General features: G+C 42.3%; 1 long non-coding RNA gene across 1 annotated transcript in view; it reads right to left on the bottom strand.

Annotated features, from left to right (window-relative positions):
• Positions 1–16,740, bottom strand: part of LOC148186583 (uncharacterized) — a 33,318-nt gene that overhangs the window by 5,438 nt on the left and 11,140 nt on the right. Inside the window, exon 2 of the long non-coding RNA XR_015779382.1 lies at positions 277–307. This is a non-coding gene — a long non-coding RNA (uncharacterized LOC148186583). The remainder of the gene's footprint in view (positions 1–276; positions 308–16,740) is intronic.

Here is a 16,740-nt window from a genome sequence, read left to right as displayed (position 1 = left end):
GATATTTTAGGATGAGGAACAGTCAGTCCTTTTCTTCACTTCCACACATTAAAATGCTGCTTTCAAGGAAACTGAAGTGTGCTTAGAGCTACAGAGCAACAGAACATGACAGAAAATATAGGCGCGAAATGAAGGAGACTGTGCAGTGTGTGTCCCAGGTGACTTGTGACAGCAGTGGTTCAAACATGACATGCACACACACCCAGTCCTCCGACTGCTCACAAAGCCATTGTAGTGAATAAGTAATGGCTCCAGCTGGAGTCCTTGAGCTCTTACCTTTTTGATGCCTTGCTGCCAAATATAGAGACTGTGTGCAGAAGAGCAGAAAGAAGCATTATTGCATAACTGACCTCTACCTCTGGACATCCTCCACCAGAGAGCTGTATGTACAGCACAGTGAGAGCTAGGGTTACACTGCTGGTCATCCGTGCTGATCTATTATTATTATTGTTTATTTATTTATCATTTATCATTATTATTGTACCTTACTCCTGACATTTCACTTAAGTCTTGCACTGCTGTGTTTGATTTTAAATTAAACCATGGTTTTTAAATAATTTTTGAAGTAATTTATAATTTTTTTTGTGTTGCAGTTTTTGCTTTTTAAATTTTGTCTGCTTGTGTTTTATTGTGATTTTATGTGTAAATTACTTTGTGACATTGGTTCTGATAAGTGATGTGGGGGGGCGGGGGTTAAGTCATTTGTGGTCGGCTGTGCGGAACAAAACTATCTTGTTTTAGTTAGATATTTTTATTAAATCCCAATTTGTTTAACTACTTGAATCTATACGTGTGTTTTCTGACAGTAGCTTTTAATTGCAGTTGATAATATTGACTCTCAGTGAGGAAGAGATTTACAAAAAGTTCTACGATCATAGCGTAGAACTTACACTCATATTGAATATTATGTTATAGAATTGAAATTTGACTATTTCGAATCTTTTGATTCGAAATAGTCAAATTTCAAATTGTTCGTTTCTAACCCTAACCCTGTTCAGAACCCACTTATGCTCCAAATACAACAAAACAATGTAATAGTGGATTCCTACTCAGACGCAGCGGCCAATGGTTCAATCCCGGCCTCAGCCCTTTGTTGTATGTCACCCCCTCTCTCTATCCCCCCTTCACACTTGTGCTGTCCTGTCAATTAAAGGCAAAAACTCCCAAAAAATAATCTTAAAAAAGGAGGCAGTTATCATAGATATTGATATGCTAGGAAAGTTCTCCATTTGACTGCATGTTCTCATTTCTATTTCACAACTGGTAATATTTACCACACAACTTACATTTTTATGGAAAACTATATTACCAAGCCAGCCATACGGCAACTTCAAGGATACTGTATACTGTCATTCTGACCATGGAAAACATGAAAAGAACAAAAAGCAGTACTCAGGTCTTGGTGAATAAATGGCATCAAGTACTCTAATCCACTCCAATAAATAAATAAATAGATACCTATAAAAATAAATTATGAGCAATATAACCAGTAAAATGCATTAGAATAAAAGCAATAAATGAGCAGCATAGGAGGCAATAGCAGCATTTACAAAGTGCAGCAGCTTGATAACAACTAAACTAAACAACTTTAGGCTATCGTTCTTGTGTTCATTTACCTGATCTGAGTGTAGCACACCCGTTTGATTCAACTCAGTTATTGGGTAAATCTGCAGTGGAAGCGGTCATGACAGAGAGCTGTGTGATTAGATGTTTGGTCGTGGGAATCGTTGATTTCACTCATTTAGGGCCTTTTTTTTCACTTATTTTTAAGCCATGATTTCCTGTTCTTTTTCCAAAAACACTAATGCAAAATAAAGTTTAACACAGAGTGCAAAATGCAACTTGTCACCAGACATAATTTGTATGCAGAGCAGACAGCAATGTAAAAACCCGCGTTGGCTAGTGTGCTTGTGTTGTCTATCTTGCGGCAACGCTCCTTTTTATGTACATATAAACTATCAAATGTAGATTTCCTTCCACACAGGCGCACAATGTGCGTGCATGCTCAGTCGGCCTTTGGCTGCAGTTTATATGGCATCTTCAAGTGCGACTTTTACCAGAAAGAGGGGAGGCGACACAAAGATTCTTTTTTGGTATCAACATTGTTTGGAAATGTGACTTTTGTCAGTAACTGCTGAGTTACTGCCAATAAAACACAACCCCTGCAGATATAATGGTAATGATTTGTACTCCAGAGCAGAAAGATCATACTAACTGCACCTTAATATGATATATAAGACTTTCACATCAATACACTCTGTTCCTACTGGCTGTACCGTCACTGCAATGCTAATGAAGGCAATGCTAAGTGAACAGCAGGATCATTAAACTGTGTGTAGACGGAGGAATAGAGTGAGACTCATAAAGGAGTGTGGTGGTGATGATGATGATGATGATGATGATGATGAGGAGGAGGAGGAGGAGGAGGAGGAGGAGGAGGAGGAGCAGGAAGAGGAGGTTGCATGGATGTTTCATTGAGATGAAGGCTTTATGCAAAAAGGTATAAAAGCAGAGCGAGATATTAGCTCCAGTCCAGCAGGGTTGGTAAATGTGTCCCCATTCCCCTCTAATGAGAGCACACTGGCAATAATGTTAGAGCCTGGAGCCAAAAGAGAGAGAGGGAGAATGTGTGTGCATATGTTTGTGTGTGTGTGTGTGTGTGTGTGTGTGTGGATTAGAAGTGTGTTGCTTGGAGGAATCAGAGGCGCCTTACAGATTGGAATACAGGCCTGTGTGGGGAAGATATTAGAAAATCTGCTTCTGTTTCGCTCAAGATGTTTCCCATTGTCAGCCAGCTCAAGACTTACGAGAGAAAAGGTAGAGACAAAGAAAGAGAGAGACGTGCACACACACTAGGCAGTTTTTCATTAACCCTAAAATTGTGCAAATCAAAATAAAATAATAGAAAGGTCCATTTTGGAAAAAACTGAAATCTATCGAAAAAAAAAAAAATTTTACGCTTGCATGAGGTAATATGTCAGCAATACGAAAAAAGCCACATTTCGCAAAACTGCAATATAAACATGGCTTTTATAGGTCACATAATTTGATTAGGCATGATGCAGAAGGCGCTACAAGAGGTGTTATTGCATCACATAACTCTTCAAAAGTTGAGCGGATCATCCAGAAGTTTCAAATCCATGATTCAGCTGTGAAAACGTGAACTATCACCTCCCAGAAATCCCAAGTTTAAGGGGCTCGCCTTTCCATTATCACTCGATAAATACCTGCGTGGCCTTGGATTGGAAATAATGACGGCTAGTGTGGTGGCTGCAATAGAAATTTAACCTGCTAATGTTTTGAACATCCATCACCATGCTTCTTGGAATGTTATCACCAGAGAAGTCACGTTCATCACTCAATGGAAACAGTCATCCTTCCATCCATCCATCCATTTTCTTCCGCTTATCCGGGGTCGGGTCGCGGGGGCAGCAGCCTAAGCAGGGAAGCCCAGACTTCCCTCTCCCCGGCCACTTTGTCCAGCTCTTCCCGGGGGACCCCGAGGCGTTCCCAGGCCAGCAGTGAGACATAGTCTCTCCAGCGTGTCCTGGGTCTTCCCCGGGGCCTCCTACCAGTGGGACGTGCCCTGAACACCTCACCAGGGAGGCATCCTGGAGGCATCCTAATTAGATGCCCAAGCCATCTCATCTGGCTCTTCTCAACACGGAGGAGCAGCGGCTCTACTCCGAGCTCCTCCCGGATGACCGAGCTTCTCACCCTATCTCTAAGGGAGAGCCCAGCCACCCCACGGAGGAAACTCATTTCGGCCGCTTGTACCCACGATCTTGTTCTTTCGGTCACTACCCAAAGCTCGTGACCATAGGTGAGGGTAGGAACAAAGATCGACCAGTAAATCGAGAGCTTTGCCTTTCGGCTCAGCTCCCTCTTCACCACGACAGACCGGTGCAGAGTCCGCATTACTGCAGACGCTGCACCGATCCGCCTGTCGATCTCCCGCTCCATCCTTCCCTCTCTCGTGAACAAGACACCGAGGTACTTAAACTCCTCCACTTGGGGCAGGACTTCGTCCCCGATCCGGAGGGGGCACGCCACCCTTTTCCGGCTGAGAACCATGGCCTCGGATTTGGAGGTGCTGATTCTCATCCCAGCCGCTTCACACTCGGCTGCGAACCGATCCTGATGAAGCCAACAGGACCACATCATCTGCAAAGAGCAGAGACCCAATCCTGAGGTCACCAAACCGGACCTCCTCAACACCCTAGCTGCGCCTAGAAATTCTGTCCATAAAAGTTATGAACAGAATCAGTGACAAAGGGCAGCCCTGGCGGAGTCCAACCCTCACCGGAAACGAGTTCGACTTACTGCTGGCAATGCGGACCAAGCTCTGGTACTGGTCATACAGGGAACGGACAGCCTGTATCAGGGAGTCCGAAACCCCATATTCCCGGAGAACCCCCCACAGGACTCCCCGAGGGACATGTGTCATGGTTCCTGCATTCTCCTTCTCCCCCTCCCTGCCAGTAACTTTCCACTCACCTTCCTCTGACCTGCTCTACCTGCTAGCCCCGCCCACTGCTGCAGCCTGCTCTCCCCACAGCTGCAGCTCATCAGCAATCTACCCGGTATTTAAGACACTCCAGCCCACACACTCATTGCCAGATCGTCCTCTGCAGCATGCATGTCTTTCCAGCACTCTCCAAACAGATCATCCGTTGCCGACTCTGCCTGTCCCCAACCTGCTCTCCTCGCCTGACTCCTCATGAACCTACCTGCCTTCTGTCCCCGACCACGTGCTCAGTTTCGGCATTCCGGAAATCTGACAGATTCCCTGGTAAAGACCTTTCTGCTCTGCTTCAACGATTCTCCTGCCTGATCCCTGCTGGTACTGTTGTTTCCGTGGACGGACTTCCCGGTAACCGAACCCCTGCCTGCCCTCGACCACCTCTCTGCTCGATCCCCGACAACGCTCACACACGTGTTGTCGGCTCACGGAGCTACGGGGTTTCCTCGTCACCAGCCACAGTGGGTACAAGCTTCGTGTCTTCGCTTCGTGTGACTCCCAGAGACATTGCTAGGGCTCACAGCTCGAAGAACGAACTCACAGTCTGTATCCTGTTTTCCATTCGTGTTGGTTTTAATAAAAGTTATTACCAACTGCCAGTGAAGTGTACTGTACTGCATTTGGGTCCTCCATACACCCGTTACAACATGGTTGAATGCCTTCTCCAAGTCCACAAAGCACATGTGGACTGGTTGGGCAAACTCCCATGCACCTTTAAGGACCCTGCCAAGGGTCCAGAGCTGGTCCACAGTTCCACGACCGGGGCGAAAACCGCATTGCTCCTCCTGAATCGGGGGTTCGACTATCCAGCGGACCCTCCTCTCTAGTACCCCCGAATAGACCTTACCAGGGAGGCTGAGGAGTGTGATCCCCCTGTAGTTGGAACACACCCTCCGGTCCCCCTTCTTAAAAAGAGGGAGTCATCCTGCAATAGAATTTTATCGACATTTCGAAAATATTGCTTAAATTTTGGGCAAATCTTTAATAGAAACCCGCCTGCTGTCCACAAGACATTCCCATCCCAAGTTGTCACATATCGCCACTTTGCAGTGGACTTCCACGTCTACATATTACGCTCTATGTATCCTTATGCTCTTTACGTTCTGGGATGCCACTATGGAGGATGTCAGCACAAGCACATGGTGGGATCACACTACACGTGGTAATGGTTAGGCAACAAAAAAAACATGGCAATCAATGCCTGGACGTCAACAAACGCAGATGCTGGCACCGTGGGACTGGGCAACAAAGGCATAGATGGTTAGGATCAGGGGAAAGGAGGCACATGGTTAGGTGTAGGAAAAAAAAACAAACAACACATTCAGACAGAAAGCAAACACTGGACTCCTCTGCCATATTCTGTGAGGTCAGCCATTCTTGCGCAGCCGTAAACAGCACATAACTCTAGAATTTTCATAGTGGTTCTCATGCAGAAATCAGTTCCTGCCCCACATTTGTAGGTTTTCACGGTGATGTGATGTTATGTGCAAAGGCTCTACAGGCTGCAGTCTATAGACGCACACACATAACAACTGGCGTTCATCTCCTCACAGCTCACACTCTGCCTTTTTATTTGCTCCTCGACTCCATGTTTTTGGTTTTTTTTTGCTTTTTTTGTTTGTTTGTTTTCAATTGATACCTATAATTTCATAGTAATGATCTTAATTGCTTTGTTTTTTTCAAATATACCCTAAAAAAATTAAATTACTTATACAGAAGATCTTTAATACACATGCACACAAACACACATATTTGTACTGTGTAAATATTTTTTTAGGGAGGATTTTAGAACTGTATTTGAAAATGTTTACAACCTGTTTTTTGCACCGCATGCACAAAAACAGAGCAGAAATTGGCATTGACAGATGCTTGATCCATGTATGACAGACAGAGATAGTGGCACACACAAACACACACACACACACGCACATCGGGTCTGTTACTGAAATGTGCTGTCAGCATCAGTACTGCAGCTATTCATCAAAGCCTCTGCTCCCTTTCGTCTCTCCCCTCATCTTCTCTGCTCCTCTTAGGATAAGATAAGATAATCCTTTATTAGGCCCACCATGGGGAAACAGCAACAGGGAAAGTGCATTAACAGGACCAATCAGTGAAATAAAATCAATATAATAAATAAATAAACTGTAAAAATCTAATCATAATAAGCAGATGATAAGTAGACAGAGTAGATGGTTCTATGTCTTCAGCTCTTTCTCACACACCCCCACATACATGACGCTGCAGAAACTGGCCTCATGATGTATTCAATTACATAATATGAGATGGTTCAGAAAAAATGAAATGACCACAAGCCAGTTGCTTCTGTGGGATCCAATGATTTTTAGAGGTACTGCTACAAAGCAGAATCAAAACTCCAATTTTTGGACAGAACCAGTGGCGTTGTTATCATGCAGCCACACTGAAGAGCAGCGTCAGGTAATAATGCTGCAGGTAACCATGTAATATAAAGAGCGCGAGTGTGGGCGTGCAGGCAGCTGGATGGGTCCCACAAACAATTGACTTACATGCAGGAGTCCAGAGTTTCCTCCCCATGTGGATGTCTCCAGTCGCCTTTCGCCATTTGTTAGCAACCAGCTTTTTAAAGACACATAAAAGCTTCAAAATTCACGAGTGGGGAATTAATTGACATATTTTATGTCATAGTTCAAAACATGAAAGTCTTTTCAGCGTGTGTTAACCACATACCTTATTAAGGCTTCTAACTAAAAACCCATTTAAAGAAACCTATTGAATTCAAGATCTGCTGTCTCATTTCTGTTTTTTTGAGACATTCCTGGGGCACTCCATTTTTAGTTTTGGGGAGGGTTAAAAACTGCCATCCAAACTCTTAATATACAAAGCATTACTCATTACTATAGGCTCATGCACATCACTTCAACGTTAAGAAAATCCAAAGAAATCCAAAGCTTGACAGGCCTGCCGTGCCCAGTTGACTCTAATAAAGGCTTAATGAAGGATTGCAGGATTGAAGAGTCACAGAGATGAGTGTAACAGTGTATGCTAAAGAGGGATTCCAGCACCGAGGGGAAGAGGGGGGAGGCTCAAGGGGTTCCCTGGCAAAATGAGAGAGTTTAATTTCACAATAATTTGATTCAAGAGAATCTGTCCCAATAGGGCACGAATCAGGAAGGATGATTTAATAATAGGCACCACCATCACCCCTATTATCTCCCCTCATACATACCAAACAGCTCAACAATTTAATACTAAATGATCATCCAAAACAATATAATGCAGGGGGTTCAGGGACTAATCTGATTAAATGAGTCCATTGGGGCTAATCTGAGCAACATATCTAATTTTAACTGCGACACACATTCAGTAATAGTATCATTTGACACTGTGCCGGGATGAAAGTGACTCTGCCATACATAGAGACACGTGCTCACGTAGTCACACACACATGCCTGAAATGTCACTGCACCGAAGCCAACAGCATCCCCTTCCTGTTAGGTAAGAGAGGGGTTTGCACCCTCAGCACTGGGCACCAACATGTCCTTGTAAGAAGAGAGGGATGCTAAGAAAAGACGCTGACGTCAGAACAGTGGCCCGTTACCTTTCCCTCTCTCCTGCTCTCTCTTAAACACACACGCACGCACACACACACACACACGCACGCACACACACACGCACACGTGCACACACACACACACACTTTCTGTATCTCTCTCCGTCTTTCCTCTCCTTATGTCCCTCCTAGGACAGTCCTTCTACCTGATGCCAACACTTCAATCGGGACCACTTAAGGAAATAAGCTGCTGCCATCTTTCTGCTTCTTTTTGCTGCCACCATCACATGCTGAGCCCGACTTGACACAGGTCCAGAGCTGCTGTGTGAGGACATCCACCATAAAAGATGACAGTATCCTTTCATATCTCCATTGTGTTACAAGAACGCACCAAAATTATGGTAATCCATATTAAAAACCCAAGCACATCATGTGTTGAGTTATAGTAGATACCTTACATGATCTCAAGAGTTAGGAAGACAACTTGTAATAATTTGGATGGATGGGGTCAAAGAAACTTCGAATTTTAACCCGCAAACTGCTCTTTATTTCCTGTTGCCTACTTACAGTCAATGTTGGTTTCTTTTAATCATGATTGTTCCCTCACCAAAAGTGGACATAATTGTGACCATGACAAAAGTCTAACAAAATGTGATTTTACTGACTCCCTAACCCCAATAAAATTGTTTTCTACCGAAACCTAAAACCTTAACCAGAAAATGTGTCATTTCAGGTGGCATAGACAAACAGCGTATTCTGTCATATAATTCGAAGGACTTGTCTTCAAGGTCAGTTAATAAAAGCTTAAGAGTTTGTCATTCCCAAACATGTTTTCATTAGTTTTAGCAAACTACTTTACCCTCAGTGACCCTGGAGCTTTCATAGTCACTGTTCTGGACTCTAAATGTTGCCTTTGGCCAGTTGATGATCCAGCCTTTAGCACAGGGTCCTGTTCATTGACTTTGTCTCAGATAAAGTATCCCAGGTATGGACAAAGTTTTTGTTGCACATCTTCTTACAATGTGACAGATTTTTGGTTTCACACAGGACAAGAGCTTTGGTCTCATGAGAGAAGGTCCATTTTTTCATGAATTTAGGAAACTGGCACAAACTAGTTTTTACTTATGTTAAGCCTGGAGCTTTCATAGCTCCTGGAGTTCTGGGAGTTGCTAGAATTGAGATAGGAAAGCTTAAGTGTGAAAGGGGGAGAGAGAGGACGACATGCAGCTAAGGGCCAAGGCTGGAATCGAACCCACAGCCACTGCAGCAAGGACGTAGCCTCTGTACATGGGCACCTGCTCTATCAACTGAGCTACTTGGTGCCCTGGCAAGTCTATTATTGCTGGTGATGGACAGCAGCCGCATCAAGTTGCACAGATCAGATCATACCAGGCAGGAAGTCAAACAGTGGTGCATCTGGTCAATTTTCAAATTAAAACACATTGTTATTTTTTTAACCAAAAACATGGCTAAAATCTCCTACAAATCTATTTCGTGCAGAATTGAATTATTAAATGTTCATCTGTGTAATTAAGATGGACTTTTTTAAACCTAAAACACAGCCCAATCTACTCCATGTTTAACTGGATTTATTTTATACTGATCTGGATAATTATCCAGATGAGCATGTTTTTTGACTGAAACACAGCCAGAATCCTTTGATCTGTTTGTTTTCTGGCAGGACTGCAGACTGCATGAATCATTTTAGTCCCATGAGATTGGCCTTACAATCGAACTGGGTCGCCAAGGACAAAAGGACCAAATATCCAGGAATGAGAGGATATTTGATGATGTCAGCAGCTCTTTGGTGGACTATTTTCTGATGCCAGCACTTATGAGCGAGTTCACGTGTGATTGTACATGACATTGCGTAGGTGCCACTATGCTGAGTTGAACAGGGTCGGTTTGGCATCGGGGGACTCCAGAGAGGTAATGGCCTAAGACTCATTTTATTATCTCTATATCACATTCTTGACACCTTTCTTTCACTTTCCCTCCTCTTCACCTTTCCCAGCATGATTCCCTCTGCTGGACTTCAATTCTCTGCAGAGAGCTGAGAGTGCTTCAACTTTTGTCTGTCTCCACCGCTCTATTATTCATATTTTTCCGTGCAATTTCTACTAGAATTTCTCAACTCATTTCACCCTGATCCTCCTTCATCTTCATTTGCATGACTCAACCATAAATATTCTTCTGCCCACCACACACACACACACACACACACACACACACACACACACACAAACATACAGTGTAATTAAACTGTTTCAGGGGCAGTTTGAGGGTGAGCAGTGAGAGGAAGCAAGGAATGAGTGAGCGATAATGCAACTTCAAAGCTGCTGCAGACTTGCTCGTTCCCCTGCAGCTTCAGATGGATTAAGGCCACTTGAGGCCTGTTTGTACCCCATCAGCTCCCCTTCAGTTCCACATGAGCACAGAACGGCTCTCTGGGCCGAGTGTTTGCACTGACGCTCCAAACTCTCATAGAAAACAACCCATCAGTGGTTACTATCAGTAACACTGAATAATGAAAAATCACTTTAATTAGCAATAATGAATAGCTCTGTAATTTATTCAGTTAAGGTTACAAGCCATATTTTTTAAATATTATATTGGTACCATTTTTTTTCCCTCAAATGTATTGATTTATCCAGTTTGAGGTTACTAGCTCCATTTTTAAATACAATGACAGTAACATATTTTTCATTTTTTCTTATACGTTCATTTATTGAGTATGAGGTAACAAGCTACATTTTTAAAATATAATATCAATAATGTATTTTTTTTGTTTTTGTTTTTTTAAATATATCAATTTATTCAGTCTGAGGTTAAAAACAGGGGTTAATGCTGCTTCTCATCATTGACATACTCCAGGCTGGGATAATAAAATAATGTCCTTAGAGAATCTGAACAAACCCTTTGAACCCCCCCCCCCCCAAAATCTTGTGGCATTGTGACAAAAACCTGGCATTTAAAGGATTATAAAGTTCTGAATTAATGAATATTTCACTTTTTATGATTAGGACTGATGCTGTTTTTGAAAAAAAAATCCCAATGTAAGTAGAAAATTTTAATAATGTATAATATTTTTTATAGCCTGATTATGAAAAGTGCTTTTTGTGTGCAGAGCTGTATAAGTGTGAGTCTTTGACACTTATAATATAAAAAAATAAAATAAAAAAAAACTGTAATAGCAAACTCTGTTTTGCTATTTTATGCGCTCTGGCACCTTATTTACATTTGCGGTCAAAAAAATGGCCAGTTTGAATAATTTTAATGTCACCGTGAATTAGAATATGGTCCGCACCTTATCGTGGGTCAAATTTGGCCTATGGGTTGTAATTTAAGTACTTGTGTTCCACTTTCTCCAAAGCCAGATTCCACTGACAAAAACAGTAATTTTACCTCGCTGAACACTGGAAGTGTTGGTCTACAGCTGCTTCAATCATTTTGTTTGTGCTATTGTGTAACTTTGGTGTTTCAAAGGATTTGTTCAGATTCTCCAAAGTCACACACACACACTGTAAAATCTGAAGATTCACTTTTTGTAAAGTTAACAAAACTTAAACGAGTGGAAAAGTGGAATTACCTCATTCTTTCAAAGTGTTAACAGCTTCAGAAAACCAAGCTGTTTTGACTTAACTTGATCATCAAAGAGGATTTTGCCAACTTAGGAGATCCATAAGTTCTGTTTTGTTAACATGTTCAAGACATGTGATTGACTAATTTGCAACCATCAGAATACACATATGTAGCACAGTATAATTGTTTTACTGAAGTTGCTTTCACTTAGAAAGATGATGTAATTAAACTTGTTTTTAGGTTAATTTTTTTTTTTTTTTAAGTAAAATAAAATTTTAAGATTTTACAGTGCAATAACACACTAACCAAAGCTTCATTCCCACTGCACAAAGAACCTGCCGACATCTGCTAACATCTGGCTTTTTAATTCAATGGGAATGCGTAGGATCGGCATTCACACCCAGGTCAAAACACTCTGCAGTAGACACAAATTTTTTTTGTCTCCGGCTCCGATCAGCATTGGTGAGAACAAAACACTCGGGTGAACGCGGTAATGTCAGACATACAAACACAAACAAACACACACACAACAGCTGACAGAAAGGCAGACTGATGCAGTGTTCAGTGGCAGTGGTAATGCAGCGGATTTACCCGTGTTTGAAAAAGTTGCATGCACACACGAGGTGTAAAGCAGTATCAATGATCGAGGACCAGCAGCTCCAGGGTTCAGCAAGCTAAAATTACTGTTTCTATCAATATGGTTTGGCTTTGAAGCTGTGTAGGTACATGTCACTTTTAGCTCAATTCCCTGTCAGAAAAGGCTGCCTGTTTCGGAAGTACTAAGTATACAACTGGATAAATGAGACTTGGATAATTTTGTACAAGTTGTGTGAAACTTTTTGCTGTTGTTAAAGGTGGACTTCTATGACTTCAATTAATCAAGAATTTTTCTCCATTTTTTGGATTCTTTGTTCAATGAAGGCATGCAAGAAAGGCAAACTTTTTTTTCACTAATTCAACAAAACAATTAACTAATATACAAATAATTATTTGGAGGAAGAACTATTCCTTTAAAACTTCAAACAGAATACCACATGCAGTACAGGAATAATGTGAGTGAATAATGTGAAATGAGTGAGCTTGTATAAAGGTCAAACAACAATCATCCTCACCTCTTCAGTAGAGTATAAGTTATTCTTCTCATTCCTTGACACCCACATTAAATCTGCATACATTCTTTTTTTTATCATTGTACCAAACACATTAACCTCTGGAGGAAGTTCCCCAAAAATATATAACTCAACATCCATCATGGCCTATGAGAATAACAGATGCAAACAACAATAGGTGGAAAGTCATTTTTGCATTCCAGAGCTGAAACCAGAGGTCACTGAAGGAGATTTAGCTCATCTGAACCTGAGTCAAGTGATAAAACTGTCAGCAGAGGAGCAAAGAGATATGAGTGTAGTCGCCTAAAATCGTTCTCATAACCTTCAGCTGAAGACAGTGAAGAGCTTAGACAAGGAGAGGAAGAGAGTGACACCTCAGCCGCTTCTCATTGAAATGAAAGAGACATTAAGAGGCATCTGTTAGGAATGTTAATGTGTATCGATCCGATCTACGCTCCCCGGGCCTCTATATGTGTGGGCACTGAACGTCATTCTTTCACATTGCAGTCTGCTTTGCCCTTAATAAGGTGCGTATACTGTAGGACCATGTTTATTGACTGGACAGAGTATATTGCCTCTATTTCCTTTTTATTGACCATACAGGAGCCTATTTGGACCTGTGTCATTTGATCGACCAGATATGGCACCCATAGGTCCTTCTATTCCAAATACGACCCTCTAACACCCTTATAGACCACACTCAGGACAGATTTCCTGTTAAAACTAGGTACAAGTTTGTTTTTTTTCTTTATAGAGCAGATAGTTCATGTTTTATGGAACAGATATAAGGCAACTAATTCATACACGTATGTTAGGAACTTCGGAAATGTGATTTATGATGTTGGTCAAGGCCAGGCAGAATGTGCTGAATGAAAGTTAGAGAATGATTTAATGTGCGGACTATATTCTGCTGCAGGGCTTTCCTTTGGGGCTGTGCCATCATTCCACTTTGCAAATAAGATGTTTAATGCATATTCTTGTGAGGTTTTACCACACAACAAAGTCAGATCAATACCACAGTTTCCTTAAGGGGTAATCCAGTTATTTTTCATTGTATTTGTACAACATGAGTTAATTTAAAAAGAAACACGGGATTGTGTGCCATATTAGCACGATAAATTATTATTAGATGATTGACATTAGTTTAGTAACAGGGAAGGATAGGGTTGGTTATCACATGTGTTGGTTGTCACAAGGCAGGTTTCCATTACAGATTTGCACAAAACTTAAGCATTTTTTTCAAAATGTTTATGAAACAATTGTGAGATGGCTGCATTTCCAATTAGTGATGCTATGTGGCTTCTTTCATGATTACATTCCAAAAAGGCACGGTGATGGATGTTCAAAAACTTAACAGGTTTATTTCTGTTACAGCCACCAAACTAGCCATCATTATTTCCAATCCAAGGTGATGTAGACGTGTTATGTGAGCAATAGTGGAAAGGTAAGCCCCTTATACATGGGAGCGGCCATATAAAAGGGAAAAAAAAAACTCGTCGTTGGTATCAAATTCAAAATGTAATAGTAGATGAACAAAGTCGAAGGCGTTGAGGGACATGTTGCTTTTTATGTTTATAATATTTCTAGAGCAATTTTATTATTTTTTTAAAATGTTTTTTTAGGATGATTTTATATGTTCCTGTTGAAAAATATTAATTTACATTATCACATCTTTGATAATTAGTTATTCAGTGTCTGTATCCTGGAGGATACGTGGCCCAGATAAAGATATAAAATTAGCAATAATCACTCACAGATTTGTGTTTGTTTCTATTTTCTACAGATAATAAATAATATAAAGTTGCGAAGCATTGCTTCTGATTTATTTTTTTTTATACCTGATTCACTAGCAAGGACCACACCTCAATCGGAATTAATTTTAACAATTTATTGACGTGAATGTAGATTTGGTATAAACATTGATGTTGAATTATTGGAATGGATGATTGAGTGCGGTGTGGGGAAGCTTCGGTGGGAATCCACCGTGGCTCCCGGGCACGACAGACCCCCAAAAGCGTGCATTATATTACATGTAGTACATATAGTACATGATTGTGTGTGTGTTGTTGCGTACGTTTATGTGGGGGTGGGAGGGTCAGGCTGTCTGTATTTTTCTTGATTTTCATTGATGTTTGTCATTTCTGTTATTGTTTTTAATCTCTGTGAGGCACTTTGTGTTACTCTTTGTATGAAAAGTGCCATACAAATAAATATTTGATTGATTGATTGATTATATGAGAGAGGAAAAAGCCAATTTGAGATCTCTTAGGTCGGAACGGACGTAACGGTGATAAGCTTGGGAGGACCATCTGCCCATGATCTGAATGAAGTGTTCCGGTATACCGCTGCGGGAAGCTGAGGTGGCAGCTCCGATTCTGAAAGAATGTCCGGAGTAATGCATGGGAGAGATGCCTGACAATGACAGGACCTGACGTAAGTGTTGGTGGAACCAGAAGCGGGTAACCACCTGTCCGGATTCAGATGCAAACGGAGGGTCATCTTGGGATTTGCTTTGTGACGTCCGGAAATGTAAGTAGTTGGAGAGAATAAGGAAGGGGTTTAGAACTGATTGAATGTTAAAGTAGAAGACGGGAGTGGGTTGGCTAGATTGGTTGGTTTTGGTTCTTTTTAAATAATAAACTATGGTGTTGTTAGAGAAAAAAGGTCTGAGAGGCAGGCGTGCCGACGTGGATCGTATCGAAGGGTCAAAGCAGTGAATTCTGAGCATCTGAGGAAACCGAAGAAGGCGAGAATGAACATTGCCTCTAGAGTTTGGTTGACGTGAGGTATGCTATATCTGGAGCGGATGGTGTGGATACAGCGTGACAGCAGATCCGTGGTTAATGGGAGTCTACGACGATTTTGGGCTGGTTCTTAGCGTGAGAGGCCTCTGAGCAGTGAGGTGATCTGGGGATGACCATGAGCTGGCCATGACTACCGGTTAGGAGTTTAGAGATGAACGAAATGTCGCTGAGGTAGACTTTGATTGTCTGGGTTTTAAATTCCCAAGACAGGATGGGCGTGGGTGATGAAGCAGGTTAAGGTGATGAGATCAAATGAAGGAAAAGTTATGTTATGCATGTCGTGAAAGTTGTGGAAACAATTCCAAGCAGACCAATATGGAGAGAGAGTTGCAGGGGACAAGCTATTGATGATGGTGTTCTGAGATTCCAGATCAGGGCCATGAAAGCTGGGTTTGCTGTGCGTCTACATGAGGAGCCAAGCTTCTGAATTTCGTTATATATGATGTCAAACTACTGCAAGATTGTCTGAGTAGATGAGGACAGATAGGCGACTCCATTCATGGCCCCATAACATGGTGGCGACGATGATGGGGTAGATCTCAAAGAGAGCAGATAAAGTGACCAGTCTCCTTCCAACTCTTGGGGCCATTTGCCTACGAACCATCTTCCATCGTAAAAAAACCCCAAAACTGGCAGACGGAGCCGTGTCATCGAAAAGGTTGATGTCATGAGGATGAGACAGGTGATCGTCATAAAAGAAGGAGATTCGTTCCAATCGCCAAGCAGATAGAGCCAGAACCAGAGCTCGGCACGGCGCAACGGGAGAGACGGAGGTCATGAGCGACGGGACGGAAGAAGCGACGGGCAACAGGTGAGAAAGGAAAGCCCTCCCATGGGGAACAATGCGGATGCAGGCTTCGAGGGTAAGCAGTAGAGGGCCCCAAGAAGAGAGAACCGGTGCAGTAGCCGAGGTCGTACGGCCGGGGGCACGGCATCTCGGTGCCAGAAGCTCCAACGAGAGCGAACTGTCGAAGTCACTGTGGACGTACAACTGGCGGCAGCGGCACCCCGGTGCCAGATGCCCCAGCGAGAGCAAAGTGGTTTGGTTGCCGAGCGTGCACAGCTGGGGGCAACGTCATCCCAATGCCAGACTCCCCAGCAAAAGCGAACCGCTGCAGGCGTTGATGTTAAATAGTAGTAGACACTGGCAGCCCGGTGCCAGATGTCTCAGGAAGAGAGAAATGGCGCAGTAGG

This window comes from Plectropomus leopardus, chromosome 17 (genome assembly GCF_026936395.1).
Source record: "Plectropomus leopardus strain MGB_pleo_1.0 chromosome 17, ASM2693639v1, whole genome shotgun sequence".
In the NCBI taxonomy this organism is placed as follows: Eukaryota; Metazoa; Chordata; class Actinopteri; order Perciformes; family Serranidae; genus Plectropomus; species Plectropomus leopardus.
This window is presented reverse-complemented; position numbering and strand designations above follow the sequence as displayed.